We start from the raw sequence: 17,151 nt of genomic DNA, 5'->3' as shown, positions 1-17,151 counted from the left end.
CAGGCCTGGTATCTCACCTCCCGGTCCCCCCTCAGCTTCCTCTTGTATGCTGTTTTCCCTTATTAGATTGTAAACTCCTAGAGGGAAGGAACTATTTTTCCTTTTCTTATTTGTGTATCTAGCACTTAGCACATTTCCTGGCATATAGTAGGTGCTTAAGAAATGTTTACTGTTCATATGTTCAAAGCAGCAATAATACCAAAAGTTTAGAAGCAACCCAAATGGCCTACAAAAGAACCAAGACTTGGTTGACTTGCTTGGCACCTAGCAAATTCTTGATTCTCTTCATTTGGAATAGTTTTTAAGGAAAGGAAAAAAAGGAAGCAAAGCAGCACATTGTCATAGGATTATGTTCTTCACTTACAAGTTGACCCAAAGTTTTTCTGGAAGGGCATAAAGCCATATCTAGATATATTTAGTCAGAGTGCAAATACAGCAAATATTAAATGGTGTGAGAATGTTGAGGGAGATACAAAGTTTAGACAAGACATTCCTTGTTCTCAAAAAGTTTGCAGTCTAGTGGGGAATGAGACATCAACACAGATAGATAGTTATAATACATACATTGTATTTACTATATGTATTCTGGGCCAGGCCATTCATGCTTTGAACTGGAATATAATGAAATACTCAAGGACCAAAAAATTCAGCAAAAACAAATTTACTTATAATAAGAGATTTAAAGGGATATAAGCACTTATTACTAATCCAAACAGATCTGCTTTCCTCCAACTATACATTTGCCATGGCAATGCTGGGTCAGAAAGACATCTTGCAAGGTAGTAGGAATTCTGCTAAACCTCAACCTTACACAGGGTCAAGTTTTTTATGCCTCAGGCAAAAAGGAAACTAACTTAATGGATCAAGCCTGAGTTCCCCAACCACCAAAATCCTGAGGATGGTCTCCTAGCTCTCTCTAAAAGGGGACCTAGTTCAGTCTACATATAATGAAACTACATCACTGGTTCAAGTTGTAGTCCCTTAGACCAACCGAATCCTGATGGTGCCCTCCACTCCCTCATCCCCCCACTAGAATGCCATTCTTAACACATCCTGTTCCTTGATGTCAAGATCCCTAAAATCAGCATGGGGAGCTTCTACCATGTAAATGTCCTTAACACCCATATTAAACAACTCAGAACAAAGGGATGTGAGAAGCCTACCATAGGCAGTACTGAAGGAGATAAACATAAGTAAAAAAAGTAAAAATAGAAACATCAATCAATATCAAAATACCCCAGGTGTGCAGCTGATATGGCTTGTCACAGTGGGTGTCCTGATATAAAACAGTAATGATGATCAGGAGCACCAGTACCATATCACCAATGGTGATGCCTCTCACAGTCATGAACCCCCATCACAGGATAGGATTATTTGAAGCAAGGTTAACTAGGAGGTCATAAGCTTCTTAAAGCAGCCTGTCCCAGAGCCTGCCTGAGTTGATATGGAAAACTTACCCTATGCTGCCACCCATTCAATGTTCTCTAGCCCACTAGCTCAAATCTCCCTCTCCATGGAAGTCCTGTCAGAACATGATCCCAAATCCTTGCCCTTTTAAGGTATCTACTTCAGGGTTTTTCTCCTTTCTCTCTGGAGATTTGCTGTGGGGGTCCCTACCTTCATCCAGGGACTCAGGACTACCACCGAGAAACCTAAAGGATTTCCTGTTTTTCCCAGGAGAATTCACATTCTCCATAATTATGTAAAGAATTTCACTTTCCTCATGTCATTAGAAAATAGAGAACCATTCCACCCCTTGGTCAGTCAAATTTTTTCTAGAAAGGAGTTGCCCCTTAACCATAACTATAACCATAACCATGGGATATGGGGGAGAGTAAGACCTGACAATTAGAGGGTACCAGAATGGTCTGTTCTTTCCTAAGATATGCAGAACCTTCTGAGGTGAAAAAAACTTCAAGACTTGAGTGATTCTGAGCATGTGTTAGAATGAGGGTGGTGATTGTGTGTGTGTGTGATTCTGGACTATTCTAAAATTAGTTCATCCTTATCAGTTAAGTCTTAGAGACTAGATCTAAGAAATCTTACAGAACGTTGCTAATTTATCACAGATAGAACTTTTGGAGGGTAGGAGATCCCCCAGAATGATTAAGGCTATGATAACACAGCTTTTGTTTCAAGATTCCTTTCTGACATTCATATCTGCCAGATAGATGCCTGTGGAAGATACAGAGTATGGAAAATACACTGAATGAATGTAATGGTCAATTTATGATCTGTGCTGCAAAATGGGTGCCCTGATCAGAGGTAGGGAGGTGCATAGGGAAGAAGAATATGTTCTTACAGAACATATGGTAGGATATGTTCTTTTTTTTGTCTTTTTGGAGGGGGGAAGGCAAAGCAATTGGGGTTCAGTGACTTGCCCGAGGTTACACAGCTAGTGAGTGTAAAGTGTCTGAGGTATCTGAATTTAGGTCCTCCTGACTCCAAGGCTGATGCTCTACTGACTGCACCACCTAGCTGCCTCAGGGATATGTTCTTAAAGAACATATTTGACCAGCACTGTCATGTCATACATCCTGAATAATTATCAACTGCTGTTAAGAGCAAACCTTTTGTCCTGAGATGGGGAAGAAGTCCAGAGTAATCAATTTACTAGTTGGAGGCAAGCTGGAAATCACTCGTGACATACTGATCTTTCAGAGATGGACGCCCCAATTGGCATGAGGTGTACTGTTGCACAGAAGTAGCTGTCTCATCCTTAGTGGATCATAAAGTTCTACACCTACTGCAACATAGCATCATGGCCCTTATGTCCATATTAATAATGGACATAGTCCCCACTCTGTATCATTTTATGAGGGTACTGTATGTGCTCATAACTGTAAGTGGTGGGAAGCATGGCAAAATTTCTCCTTTGTTTGTGACTCCAAAGAGAAGAACATTTGACTGTCCAGTCCTTTTCTCTTCCAGGTTTTAGACCACCTAGTCAGACTCTTGGCCACCACCTAGGAATGAAATTCTTATCTGCTCCATTCCTCCAGGCTTTCTTACAGGCTTGTCTTATGACTTGCAGTTTGGTCAACTGGGAAGATTTGCCATTCATTCCCATTCCTCAGGGAGTTCTCCAATACTAGATTAATAGAAATACTGAGGTCCAACTAATTATTCATGCCACACTCATAGTGTTTACCAAGTAAGAGGATTCCTCAAAAGCTAAGTCCTCATAGATTTAGAGAGGAAAGCAAAACATTGGTGCTGGTAATCAATTCCACACAACTAGCAAAATTACAACTTTTTTCATGAAGGACATTAACATCAGAGAGACCTTGGTGAACACTACATTCCATTTCCATTTAACAGTGGAAGTCACTCATCTTGTTAGAGGTCCCATCTTGCATCAGTCAATTCATAATGTGCAATTCTTGATGAAGGGTGATGGCATGACCCAAACTCATCTGTTTAGTGTAATTAAGTCCCAGTAAAAGGCAAGCAACTAATTTTCAAAAGTATCAGCATAATGAGTAGCCACTTTGAAATCTAACAGTCATTTAGTCTGGTTACCTACTGATGTTTGCCAAAGGACAGAGACCTTCACAAACATGAATCTCACAAGGATGCTAAGGACCTGAAGGGAGAGACCACTAAATGGCCCACTTTAGGTCTTCCAAAGGAATAGTCTGTTCTGGGCCCCGTTTAAAAGATGTGCAAATGATTTGGTAAATAGAGGATATTAAAATAACCAGATAAGGAATATGAATTCTCTAGAACTCAAAATGTCTAATAACCTCTGAGCTTCCTTTTTAGATTTTCATGAAGCACATGTCAGTAGCTTATTACAGACTACATCTGTATTTTCTCTACCCATTGTGGTTCCCCAAAACTTAACCAAAGAGGTTAGGCTCTGAAATTTCTTAGTATCTATCATCTACCCCTTTTTTCTTATATAAACTACCATCTGATATCAGGTTCCTGCCACTGTTGGCCCAGTTAACATTACATCATCAATAAAGTGGTGGTTATTAATGCCCTCAGGAAATAGGCCTCCTCAACTTTTTGCCCACCAAAATGGTAGCAATATGAAGGAAAATTATGATAGATAGTTCCTTTCCAGGTAAAAGTAAACTGCTTCTGATAAGCTTCAACCACAGGAATAGAGAAAAATGTATTGCCCCCAATAACTTTCTACCACTAGCCCAGTATGTGGGCTGTCTGGTTTAGCACATTGATAAAGTCAGGAAGGACTGCAGTAATTGTCATAACTTCATTTAGCTCCCTATAATCTACTCTAAACTTCCAAGTATTAACTGCCTTCTTTACCGGGCCAAACTGGGTTATTATGAGGGGAGTTTAGAGAAGTATTTCAGCCTCTTTCATCTCTATTGTTTGGGAGAAAAATCTTTTTAAAACTTTCCAAATTTGTTTAATATTTATTACATGGGATGATTCAAACAATTCCAAGGGCTTTCATTTAGCTCCTCACACAAGATACTCCATCTCATCTCTGTGCTTTTTTACTGGCTGTCCCTTAGGTCTGGAATGCCCATCTTCTTCAACTTGGCCTCTTGGAATCCCTAGTTTCTTTTAAGACTTGGATGAATCATTACATTTTATTTATGAAGCCTTTTGTGATTACCCTCTTCCCTTCCCCAACTGCTATAGCTTCCAAAACTAATTTGTTGTCCTTATCAGCAACCTTGTCATTTTCTGCTGTTTTCCACCTTCCAAACTGGATGTCTAGAATTCATGCTCAAAAGAAGCTAAACTCCTTAGTTATGAAATTCCTAGGATTGTGCAACCTTATCTTCATCCCTGCCATTTTCTGTTCTGACACTAAGTATACTGCCTCACTTTCCACCTCTTGCTATTGAGAACTAATGAAATCTACACTATCATTGCCTTTGGAAAGTCATGTAAATTAACTGCCATACTGTCCATACCAAAACAATCCTCCCTGGCTACCACTCCCCTATAGTGTGCTGTCTTCTTGAAGTCAGGGGCTATCTTTTGCTTTTGTATTTGTATTCACAGTTTCGCACAGTTCTTTGGCACAAAATATTTAATAATTTTTTATTCATTCAAATATGCAGACTATATTGCATATGAAGATGAGTATAAGAAATAACCAAAAAGGGTAGAACATAAAATATATACACCTTGAAACTCAGCAGAAAATGAATAAATATTAATAACGATCAGAAGACAGTTTTGAAAGAGGTACGTAAAACTTAATGTTTGTTAAACCATTAATGTTTATTAGGTTCATTAAAGGGTGTGTGTGTGTGTGTGTGTGTGTGTGTGTGAGAGAGAGAGAGAGAGAGAGAGAGAGAGAGAGAGAGAGAGAGAATCATAACAAAGTAAATTTTACGAAGTAAATGCCATCCTGGTCTGCTAGACAATTTTAAAAATGACCCAACATGAATCTAAAAGGGACATCAGAGATTATTTTATCAAGCTCACTCATTTTATAGACAAGAAAACTGAGGCCCAAAGAGGCTAACTTACTTTAGCTAACATCACACACTTGGTTGGTGGTAGAATTGAGATTACAATCTAGATTTCCTAAAAAGTTAGCAGAATATCAAAATCAGCTCTGAGAGGAAGGAGAGAATTAGAGTAACACATACCCAGGAAGGGGTAAGACCATTGGACATTTCATGCCTTCTTGACTGGAATTAGGAAGAGGACAAAATTTAGAATTCCAGAAGAACTAAATTCCCCAGTAAAGGAATAGTCAAGCCAAACCAAACTAGTATCAAGATACCATTAGGAGGGGCCGCTAGGTGACGCAGTGAGTAAAGCGCCAGCCCCAGAGTCAGGGAGTTCGGTTCTGGCCTCAGAAACTTAACACACACACACACACACACACACACACACACACACACACACACACAGATAACTGAGTGTGTAACCTTGAGTAAGTTACTTAACCCCAATTGCCCTCCAAAAAAAAAAAAAAGGAAAAAAAGATACCATTAGGAGACACACTGTTTTCCAGATATAAGGCCCAGCACAAGCATGCTGTGACAACAATCCTTTGCTCTCACCTTCTGGAACTGATGGTCTCTGAACTTAAGCAAGTACCAACAGGCCCACACATGAAGCCCTACTATGAATGGACTTTTTGTCACTAGACAAACTTGCCTCACTGTTGCTGTTGTGCCTCACCACTGTTACTACACTATGCTGTTTGACTCTTTTATCTATCCACAAGTATATAAATCAAGGTTCAGCCACACTAAAGCAGATGCCCCCTAGAAGTGGGGCCCTCCTTGCTGGCAAGCCATTTCTCTCACTTTGAAATTAAACTTCTGTTTGATTCCTGACTCTCCTGTTTCTATTCTGCTCTTGTTTGGCTCCAGCCAACCACAGGTTAGAAGCCTGTTAGGTCCAGTTGGCATTAGCATCTATCAAGACAGGCTACACAGCAAGAACTTTGCTATCATTGTCATTGTTAGCTTTTTAAAAAATGTTTGCTTCATTCTATATAGTCCCAAGAAATACTATAGACAACATGATGCATCTTCAAACTTCCCACATGTGGATAGTGTACTCATGGGTAAATATACTGGTTATGCTATAAATACAAGGTGAGAAATGAAAGAGAAACATGATTACTGGTGTTGTTGCTAGTTGGAATGCAGGTGCTGGGACTTTGTAATGATACAGAAGAAACTCTTAACCAACACTTGTCTTTGGGCTAGAAAATAATTCAATTCAGTAAGCACTTAATAAGTGCCTAGCACTATGTTGGATAGTTTAAAAACTAAATAGCTTCTGCCTTCAAGGAACTTACATTTTATTGGAAGGAAAAAATATGCACACAGATCAGTATATGCAAAACATATTCAAAGTAATTTCAGGATATTGAGAGAACATTAACAGAAGAATCTGAAAGGCACATGAACTAAGCCTATAATGGAGATCAGGATTCCAAGAGGCAGAAGTGAAGAGGAGGTGCATTCCAGGCTTGAGGTAGATGTTGTATAAAGGCAATGCAAACAGCACATTGAATGCCACATATGAGAAAGGGCAAGAAAGCAGGTTTGGATGGCATGTATATTGCACAGGAGAAAGTATTAATCAGTCGAGATAGTTTGAAGCCAAATTATGAGGGGCTTTAAATTCCAGAAAATGGCATTTATATTTTATCCTAGAGGAAATAGAAGATACTGATCCTTCTTTTTTTGGGGGAGGGCAATTGGGTTTAAGTGACTTGCCCAAGGTCACACGGCTATTTTTTGTGTTAAGTGTCTGAGGCTAGATCCGAACCCAGGTCCTCCTGACTCCAGGGCCGGCACTCTATTCACTTCACCACCTACCTGCCCCTATACTGATCCTTCTTAATCAGAGAAATGTTATGGTCAGACCTAAGCTTTAGGAATATCAATTTGGCAGCTGCATGGAGGACAGACTTAAGTGGGGACGAGAACAGAGGTTAAGAAATCAATTAGGAGGTTATTTCAATAGTCCAGGGAAGAGGCATTGTGGAGGTAAAAATGACAAGATGTGGAAACTGAGTGGACCTGGAAGGTGAAGGAGAGAAGAGTTGAGAATGACAAGTTTTGAATGTGGATGACTTAAAGGATGGTTGTGCTATCAGGAAAAATAGACAATTTAGGAAGAGGAATGAATTGAAAATAAAGATAATGAATTATTTTATATATGTCTAGATATTAATGAGTCATTTGGATAGAAATGTCTAGCAGACAGTTGGTGATACATAATTGGAGCTCAGGAAAGAAATGGGGGCTGGGTAGGTCAATCTATAGTTATCTGCCTAGAGATGATTAGTGAACTTATGGGAACTGATGAGAGAGTGAAGTGAAGAGGATCCAGGGCATACCCCCATGCATAAGAGGTGGTTAGGGATGCTCTAGCAAAGGACATTGTTCAAACAGGTTGGAGGAGAAACAAGAGAAAGCAGTCTCATAAAAATGTAGGGAAGAGAGAGTATACAGGAGGAGGGATGGTGTCAGATACTACAGAGGTCAAGAATGATGAGGAATGAAAAAAAGCCTCTGAGCTTGGCAACTTTAGGAAAAGTAATTTCCATTGATGAGTGGGGTTGCCAAATTTTAAGGGGCTGACAAATGAGTGGAAAGTGAGGATGTGGAAGGAACAAATGTAGACAGCTTTTCCTGACAATTTAGCTTTGAAAAGTTTGATTTTGAGGATAGAAGTGAAAAGTTTCAGAGGACAGCAGGGTCAAACAAAGGTTTTTTTTTAAAGGATGGAAATCTGGGCATGTTTATAGGTAGCAGAAGAAGAGCTACTGGAGGAGAGGGAGAGGAGAGAATGATCAAGGTGTTCAGAAGCAGTAGGATCAAGGGCATAAGTACAGGGAATGGCCTTCAAGGAGAAGGTCTACCTCTTCCTCTTACACTGGAGCTAAGGGGGAATGATGACAGAATTTGAGGCATAGAATGTCTTTCATTCTATTCATTCAGAGTATATATTTACACAGTTGGCCTTTAAAAAAAAAAACAAAGTACAAGGTGAGGTCTTTTTATAAGAGAAAGGGGTTATGTAGGTGGCTTGAGGAGAGAAGGTTTGGAAAGTTCTCTGTAGGAGTATATCTAGAGTCAATCAGAGATGAGTAAAAGTACTGACATGTAGCAGTGAGAGCCCAGCAGAGGTTAGATAATGTAATTTTGTAGTGGATTTAGTCAGTACAGTTGTGGGATTTCCTCCAGAAGAGTTCAGACCTACGTGAATAGGAGTAGAGAAGTGGGAGTAATCCAGAGAAAGGTTTTGAAAAGGTAGGAGCAGTTATAATGACATGGCAACAAAGGACATGGGTATAAAGTTGAACCTGGTTGAGACTGTGAAGGGAAGAAAATGAATCCAGAGCGGGGATAATGAACTGTGAAAGCAGGAAGGGGTAGAGTGACTAGAGAGAATGATGAAGATGAAGAAAAGGTTTAGGAGTGAGCTAGAGGACAAGAGGGAAGGATAAGCAGTTACAGTCTGAGAAACGAAGCTCTGAATTCTGCATCATGAAGGTCAAACAGCTAGAGGTGATAATGGGATCAAGAGCATAATGATCCCTCTGTGTGGAAGAGGGGAAATGGAGGTACCGATCGTGAAAGCTGAGGAGACCAGCATTATTTGTGGGTGTTATGTGTGTGGGGACAATCAACATGTATACTGAAGTTCCTAAGTTTGAGGGAAGAGAGTGGGGTGGGGAGGAAGCTTAAACCAGGTACTGAACTACTAATGAAAGGAGGGAAAATGACATGGGGGACTAGCAGATAATAGTAACTAGGAGGTTATAAAGGAAAGATGATTCTCCTACCTTGTATGGTACAGCATCCTCCTCTGTCTGAAGTTCAAAATAATCTTTGCACTTTTTCAGATCTTTGTGAACTCCACGTTGGAAGCACTCATCTTCTTGAAGTAGAAAATGTCACCTTCCCAAAACTGCTCACAAAACTGATACTCCCTTGGTGGCTGCCCACCATGGGGCTCTGGAGTAATAAGGCTGAGCATTAAATTTGCTAAAATCCCATTGGGTCTGATGTCTCTCTTTTGAAAAGGCTTCTGACATAAAGTTCAGGTTGTAGTTCCTTCTGTGGACTTGCATATGCCACAGCCCTCAGGTTCAGCAGAAGCTGAGGCCATATGGAATGCTCAGGATCCAAAATGTATTCCAGGAAGATGCTCCAGGTCACTTGCTTAAGCAATTTTTCCAGAGTAGGCTCAGAAACCATGGCTGCTGTCTGAGGTGTGTTTGAAAATTCCTCCTATGAAGGACTCTGCTTCCTTATTTGATTGGTGAGAGGGACAGGGCTGGGGTGGTGGAGGATGGATAGGAATTCAAGATGGCATTGGAATGATTTAGGACATAGATAACTGACAGCCCTAGTACTATCAAGTGCTTCCCAAGGCAGTTTTTAAAGGTCTCCAATATCTTATCAGCTAGCACTCATGATTATTAGAGGTTACTGACTCTTAATTTTGTACCCTAAGAGTAGTACTATATGTTAAAATCAATGGATTTAGGGGTTAATTCCTCATCACTGAGGAAGGTGTCATGGAAGATAGCTACTACATTTTCCAATGAACCATCCCTTGATGTATTAGAGAAAGAATATTGGACTAGCATGGTGTTTGCACCACCATGGCATTTGTTGATTGTTTGATCTGGACTAGTGACTAGGGGCCTGACCAAGTGTGGCAATTCTTATATTTGTTATGCTAGGTTTTCTTCTTATTTCTCTCTTATTCCTCCTACTTTTCTCTCTTTTCTTCTCTTCACTAGGGCACCTCAATCGACATGGCCCTCTCCCTTCAATGAAGTTGGACAGCTCCTTTTGTAGTCCTTAATCTCTCTCTCTCTCTCTCTCACTCACACACAGAGAGAGCTTTTCCTTATTGTTTCTCTTGAAACTTTTTCAATGCTTAGTGTATGTTGAATTCATAGTAGGTATTCAATAAATAAATTTTGAATACTGATTGAATAGATGCCAATGGCAAATGGGATCATAGCTATACTGAGAGTTTAATAAGTTAGGACAAAGAAAAGGAACTTATTTATGTAGTGAACAGTAAACATATGAGGACACTGGGGAGGCATCAATTTAGTAAGTGAAAAGAATAAAAGATTAGGAATCAGGAAACCTGGGTTCTAGTCTCAGTTCTGCCAGTTACATGCTTATATGACCTTGAGCAAGTCCCTTAATTTCTTTGGGCTTCAAGTTCCTCACCAGTAAAATGAACATGGTAGAATAAATGATCTTCAGAGTCCTTTCCAATCATAAAAACAGGCTTTCTCTGTGAAAATTTTGATTATTATAACCCACATAACCAATTATAACCATTGCCAACTTATTCTCTTATCTACACTGTCACAATACACCAAGATATATTTGTGGAGAGCAAATGCTTCCAAGCTAGATTCTGAGTCATCCACTGCATACCCTAAATACTGAACACCCAGGCTAGGGAAGGAGGGCAGAAAAATCCAGATTTTCTTCAGGCCCTTCTAGTATTACTTGTATCCCAGGAGAAAATCAATAAGAAGAGAGGGAACAAGTCCAAAGTGAACCTGAAGTGGGGAGGCCTGAGAGAAAGACGGAGTTGATGCAGAGAGAGAAAGATACTAATTTACTTAACACAGAAGTAATCAACTTAAAAACCTTGCTAAAATGAATTGAAAAGAGCCCCATCTACTTTGCTTTATCCTTCCTCATGCCTTGTGTGAAGAGCTATAAAGAGAAGTAGAAGCATGGCATAGGTGAAAGAGAACTTACTCTCAAGTCAGAGGACTTGAATTCAAATCCTGACTCTGGCTCTGTGACCATGGGCAAATCACTTTGTTTCTAGGCCTTAAGTTTCCCTCATCTTTGAAAAGAAGATATTGGTCTAGAATGCTGAAATCCCTTCCTTCTCTAATCTATGACCCTATGAGTAACACATAAAGAGCTTGGACATATACACCAATAATTCAACAAGAAACATTTTTTAAATGTTTCTGCTCTAGAGGATTATGCTAGGCACTAGAGCAATAAGATTAAATGAGAATGAGGTTCTTGAGACCTAGTCTTCAAAGAATTTGCAAACTAGTAATAATGGCATATTACTCTACAACCCTGGGGGGGGAGGGATGGGGTAACAGTCCTATGATATGTCATATGGAAAGGCTGGTATCAACACATGTAAGTCACAACTAAGTTCTCTGATGCTGCCAGCTCAAAAATTCCACGCACCTGGACTTGAGAACCTTCAGAATAAGAGGAGCTTATTATAATTGAGAGGCAGCATAGTATAGTGAATAGTTTTGAATTTGAAGTCAAATAATGTTTTAAGTGACTAGTGCAGAAAATAAATGCCATAGAGGATCAGAAGAGAGCTAGTTGAGCATGGTCTGGAGTAGTCTGAGAAGGCTTTACAGAGCAGGTATGCCTTGCAGGACAGGTGGAACTTAGATAAGTAGAGGACTGATTTTCTCTATTTATACTAATAAAGTGATGCCAAGATTAGAATGTAGTTAGTAGTTCCACTAAGTGTGGAACAGATGTTTGCTATGGTGATGCTTCCTGGTCTTTACCCCCAATGTCTGCCTGTTTGAGATTTTTAGTTAAAACAAATCCAATTAGCTAATATATAATTAAGGGTCATGTATCAGCAAGTGCCCACTGAAGCCCTACTCCAGTGTCTCATGTGGGCATAGAGGTGATTCAATTCTATCCAACAAATTCTTGATTCTCATAGAATCACAGAGGATTTCAGAGTTAGAAGAAACCCCAGAGACCACTCTGCCAACTCTGACATGATAGTCATTCAGTCTTTAGTTGAAGACTTCTGATGATGAGGAACCCACTATATCCTGAGGCAACCCTTTCTACTTTTGAGTAATTTTAATTGTTGAGAAATTTTTATTTCTATCAAAAGAAATTTATCTTTCCATCTTTCTGTTACTTCTACTCCACTTCTTCTGGTTCTGCCCTCTGGGGTTAATCAGACCCATGTCAAAAGAGTACAATCTCTGGTAGGTTCTACTATGATGGAAAGGACAGCCCCGGCAACTGACTATGTCTGCTTTCTGAGGACCAGCCAACCTAAATACAAAGAATTTCATCACCATTAGGACGGTGGTGAATTCTTTGGTTATGTCAAACAATGAAACAAAAGTACAAATGGTCCTCAATCCTATGAGCTCTGGTTTTGAATTTACTAGGGCAGAATAGTGAAGGAGGGCAGAAAGTGATAAGAATCATGGTTTTTAGACTATAAACAGTAACACTGGCACCATAAATTTGTTATCTTTGTCTAAAACCTGATAGGTCAACATACTGAAAGAACTGAATCATATTAATATGGATATTCTTATTATAACTGAAACAAAAAATTACAAGGAAATTGTAGCTAAATGGAGGGATGGCTTATAGTTTCTCCTTGCAGAAGAGGAAAAAATGGAGTCAGTGGTAGTTGGCTGTATCATGGTCCAAAGGCAACAAGAAACATAATTTCATGGAATACTTGTTCATCTCATATCAAAATATTCATAATAAGTATTTTGGAGGGAAAATCCCCACTTATCATTAAGATAATTTTAGTTTATACATCAACATTTGTTGCAGAAGATGAAAAGGTAGGGAAATTTTTCAAAGAACTAAATAAGACCTTCCAAATGTTAGTCGGTAACTTCAAATGCAAAGGTGAACACTGGGGAAAGGGAAAAACATGGCCAAAAGTTAAGAAATGAAGGAAACCAATGTAGATAAATGACCGATGGCTTATGTCTATGTATCATGAACATGTTCTTCCAGAAGGAATTCAGGAGATGGAAAGCATCTACAAACAGCATAATTAGTGAAATTTAGTATATCTTAACAGACAGGAAATACCTGGTTACCAATGTCATAGTCATTTCTAAGTCAGCTGCCTATGCATAGTAAAACCATCGACTTTTTTTAGAGCAAATATCAAAATCAACACCAAATTAGAATAAAAATGAGAAGATGATATAGAGTATAATTTAAAACCACTCCTGTTTGACTTACATAAACAAAGTATTGACATTGGAAAAAAGGGAAAATGGATACCAAGGAGAGCCAATTCCTATTGAAACTTAAGTGATATAAATCAACTGCCAGAATAAATAAGCCAAAAAGAGTTTAAAAACCACTTCAGCAAGCAGCCAAAGTCAAACAAAAACAGTTTCAATAATAAATTCATTTGTGAAATTTTATTGGATCTGGGAGGGCTATAAGGTGCATCATCTCAGAATAGTAAAAAGTAGCTAAAGGGAAAAATAAATTTACATAAAGTTTCGTGAGAGACCTAATTTAAACCAAGATCATCCTAAGAACACTTAAGGATGAAACTTTTAAAAAAGAGGACAGCAAAGACAAAAAAAGGGAAAAGATCTGTCAGGATTCCTATAACAAACTATTTCCTCCACATTTGGATTCAAACATTATAGTCCCCAAGATGCTACAAAAGGATGCAGAAATGACATTAGAGAAAATATGGATAGAAAGAGCAGTTAGACTAGACTAAATATACAGAAAGGGGGTCCATGCTGAAGGTGACACAATTTGGGGGGTGGGGTTTGAGAGGTTAATCCTTGAAATGTTTGAAAAAGGTGAAGACACTAAACACTTGAAAAACTGGCCATGGTAATCAAGAAAACACTGAAAATAAATACCTACTTTTTCTTATCTATGAAATGAGAATAAGTAACAAACATATCAAGGTTATCCTTAAATGTACTAGAAAGGAACAGGTAGGCTCTTACAAATGGTATTCTATAGCAGACCACTTCTTTATAGTTATACCACTGAATGAAAGTTACAGAGAGTACGTGATCTTACAATGCTTACTGTTTGATTGCAAAAAAAGCTTTTGAGTTGGTAAATCAAAATGCCACTTTAAAGGCTTTCCTTCAATAAAGTGTCCTCCATGCATATGTTAAAATCATACAAGCCTCCTTGAAAGATGCAACAAAACTGATAACATTATTTAATAATTCTCTAATACTTAATATTAAGCAAGGAATAAAACAGGGAGACACATAACTTGCCAAAGGTATGTACCACTTTTATGAGGGATGTCCAGTGCAGAAGCCTAACAAAAGATAATAGATTCCTTATAAATATTGAGGTCTTCCAGATACTTTTGTTTACAGATAACAGTGCTGATTGCATCAACTCCCACTTACTTAAATGAGATCCCTAATCCTTCAAAAGAGTTAGATTTAATTAGATACACTGGGAAAACTAAGTGAATGAAGAATATCTATTTTATACGCTAAGGTAGGAGTTAGCAAACCACGTGAGTCAAATCCAGGGCATGCCTGTTTTTGTATGGCCTGTGAACTAAGAATGGTTTGTATATTTTAAAATACAATAAAGCTTTATTTTAAAATGTAAAAACCATTCTTAGCTGGTGAGGCTGTACAAAAACCAGGCAGTGTGCTGCCATCGCCAACCCGTTTGTAGTTGGATGCACAGCCTATATAACTGGTCTCTTAGTACACAGATCTTGACCAAACACCATAGATGGATAATGAATTAGCCTAGAATTAAGTAAGAAAAGAAAGGGCTGAATTACATTTGAGAAATCACATAGTGATTTCTGAAACTGAAACATAGCTTTTTACATCAGTATTTTTTTATTTCTTTATTCTTCCCAGTGATGCTAAGTATTTGAATCATGGAATAGCATAATCTCTGAAAGATCAAAACCACATAGCCATTCAAAAGGCAATGGAGAGATATATGGTGGGCATGAATAGATCACAGCATACTACTGACAAAGAATTGCGCATAAGATGTGGTACAAAAAAATATCACAGAGATGTCCTACTGGAAAAGAAGGTGGGCTAGACCTGTAGCAAGAACAGGAGCAGCTGTGCAGCCCAAATGCTGTGCTGGTATCTATGTAATGTTAGGGAACCTAAAAGAAAGAATATAAATTTGAGACTAGGGGTGGTTACATTCTTTACTTTTATATTCCCAGCAGCTAGCACAGTGCCTAGCACAAAGTAAGTATTTAATACATACTTGTTAACTGACAACTCTAATTCTGAGTTGAACTTGTTCCTGTCTACCACTCCTAACCCAGGGCATTTACTCCAGTCTTCCTCTCTCCCAAATGTCATAGCAATGCCAAAAGGATCCTGCCTTTAATCTTGTGACCTCCTTGGACATGCAACATTCTTTCCCCAACCCACCCCCACCTGAAGGTGGTGTAAACTATCTCTAGATAACTTCCTGACTCTAGCAAACCTAATAGCAATCAGTGACTCCTACTACCATCTATTTCAAGAAGCAGACAAGTCTTTCCCCATTCTGTACTGCAGAGTTCCCTCCCGGTTCTCTCCCAGATCAAATTTTCCTAGAAAACTTTGTCTTGATCCTTTTATTGCTTTCATTTCAGTCTACCTGTTATTATACTTAGGTACATGCAAATTGTGCCTCTCCCACTCCCCTCACTTCCCCCTCCAGTTGACTGTAAGCTCCTTTAAGGCAGAGATTTGTGTCACTTTTAAAAATCTTTGTATTCCTAGTGGAGAATATAATGCCTTGCCTGTTTAACTGAGTCCAGTCCAAAGCCCTCATTTTACAAATGAGGAAAGTGACGTCCAGTGAACGGACTTGCCCATGATCATAGATGTGGCAAAGCCTGGATAGAAACCAGGTCTCTCTTGACAACCTAGAGGGAGTTCTTTCCGCCTTACCTTCTCTCTTTTAGAATTTCCCCTTACATTTTTCTCTCCTGTTTCTGTTTCCTCAAAGCACATGGTCTTAGGAACGAGACCCACGTGATCAGCCTCTGGGCTCCAGCTCATCTGGTAGCAAGGAGGGCCTGTGAGGAAGCTAGAGGAAGCTCGAGACCAGAGGGATGCATGTACAGCAGCAGCAGAAGAGGAGGAAGAGAGCAGCAGAATCTGCTATCCCTCAAGTCTCCGCCTTTCCCCTTCTCCCCGCCCCTCCCCTCCTCTCAGGCTACAGGTACCAGTCCCGGGTCAGTGGCCCTGGGTCCCTCCAGAGCCCTTCCACCTACCCCGAGTCTCGGTCTCCGCCTGCCTTGCGGTCGGAGAGGAAGTCTCCTAGCTTCTCAGCAATACCCCAAGACATCTCTTCAAGGGATGGAAGGAAGGAGAGAGGGAAGGAGGGAGAAGAGGAGGTGTGTGTGTGTGTGTGTGTGTGTGCGTGTGCGTGTGCGTGTGTGTGTGTTTGTGTGATATGCCTGCAAGAAGAGGAGGGACGGGTGCGGAGGAGGATCTTCTCTGTGGGCTCAGCTAGCTCCTCCAAACTGCTTCCCGTCGGGGCTGGGTTTCCGGTTTTCTCCTATTCATTCACAGTCAGGTTGTTCTGCCTAGAGACCAAAGGGGGAGCTCCGATTGTGATTCTTATTGGAGCAGCTGGACCTAGTCTGGACCAATCAGCGAGGTGAAGTGTGGAACCCCCGCCCCACTTTTAGACCAGATCTATTCTATTACCTGAGGCGACTCCTGTGGGCAATAAGACTGTTAGGGAGGTAAGAAAAACTTGGTGGGCGAAGAGGGGGGGAAATGAGACAAACCTTACCCTCAAGAAGCTTACAGACAAATCTTTTTTTTTTACTTGTCCTCATCTTTAACTTGACAGGACGTTCCCAGCTAGGGGAGTGTTGGTAAATGTTTGACCACTAACTGTCCTGGGGGAAAAAAAAGAAATCACAGGTCCAGGTCATTTCCGT

General features: G+C 39.8%; 1 protein-coding gene across 6 annotated transcripts in view; it reads right to left on the bottom strand.

Annotated features, from left to right (window-relative positions):
- The window catches only part of TRIM39 (tripartite motif containing 39), a 38,822-nt gene extending 22,066 nt beyond the window's left edge, over nt 1-16,756 (bottom strand). For 4 of the 6 annotated variants that reach the window (XM_069073150.1, XM_069073148.1, XM_069073145.1 and 1 more), the window contains exon 1: nt 9,257-16,756. The gene's annotated coding sequence lies outside the window, so the exon portion shown is untranslated. The remainder of the gene's footprint in view (nt 1-9,256) is intronic. The other 2 variants (XM_069073147.1, XM_069073149.1) reach the window with 2 other exon arrangements.
- Between the last annotated feature and the right edge of the window lie 395 nt (nt 16,757-17,151).

This window comes from Petaurus breviceps, unplaced genomic scaffold, assembly GCF_028583685.1.
Source record: "Petaurus breviceps papuanus isolate PSGF00001 unplaced genomic scaffold, PetGlider_PUasm1.0 90865, whole genome shotgun sequence".
Lineage (NCBI taxonomy): Eukaryota > Metazoa > Chordata > Mammalia > Diprotodontia > Petauridae > Petaurus > Petaurus breviceps.
The sequence above is the reverse complement of the archived record's forward strand: the minus strand, read 5'-3'. Positions and strand labels throughout refer to the sequence as shown.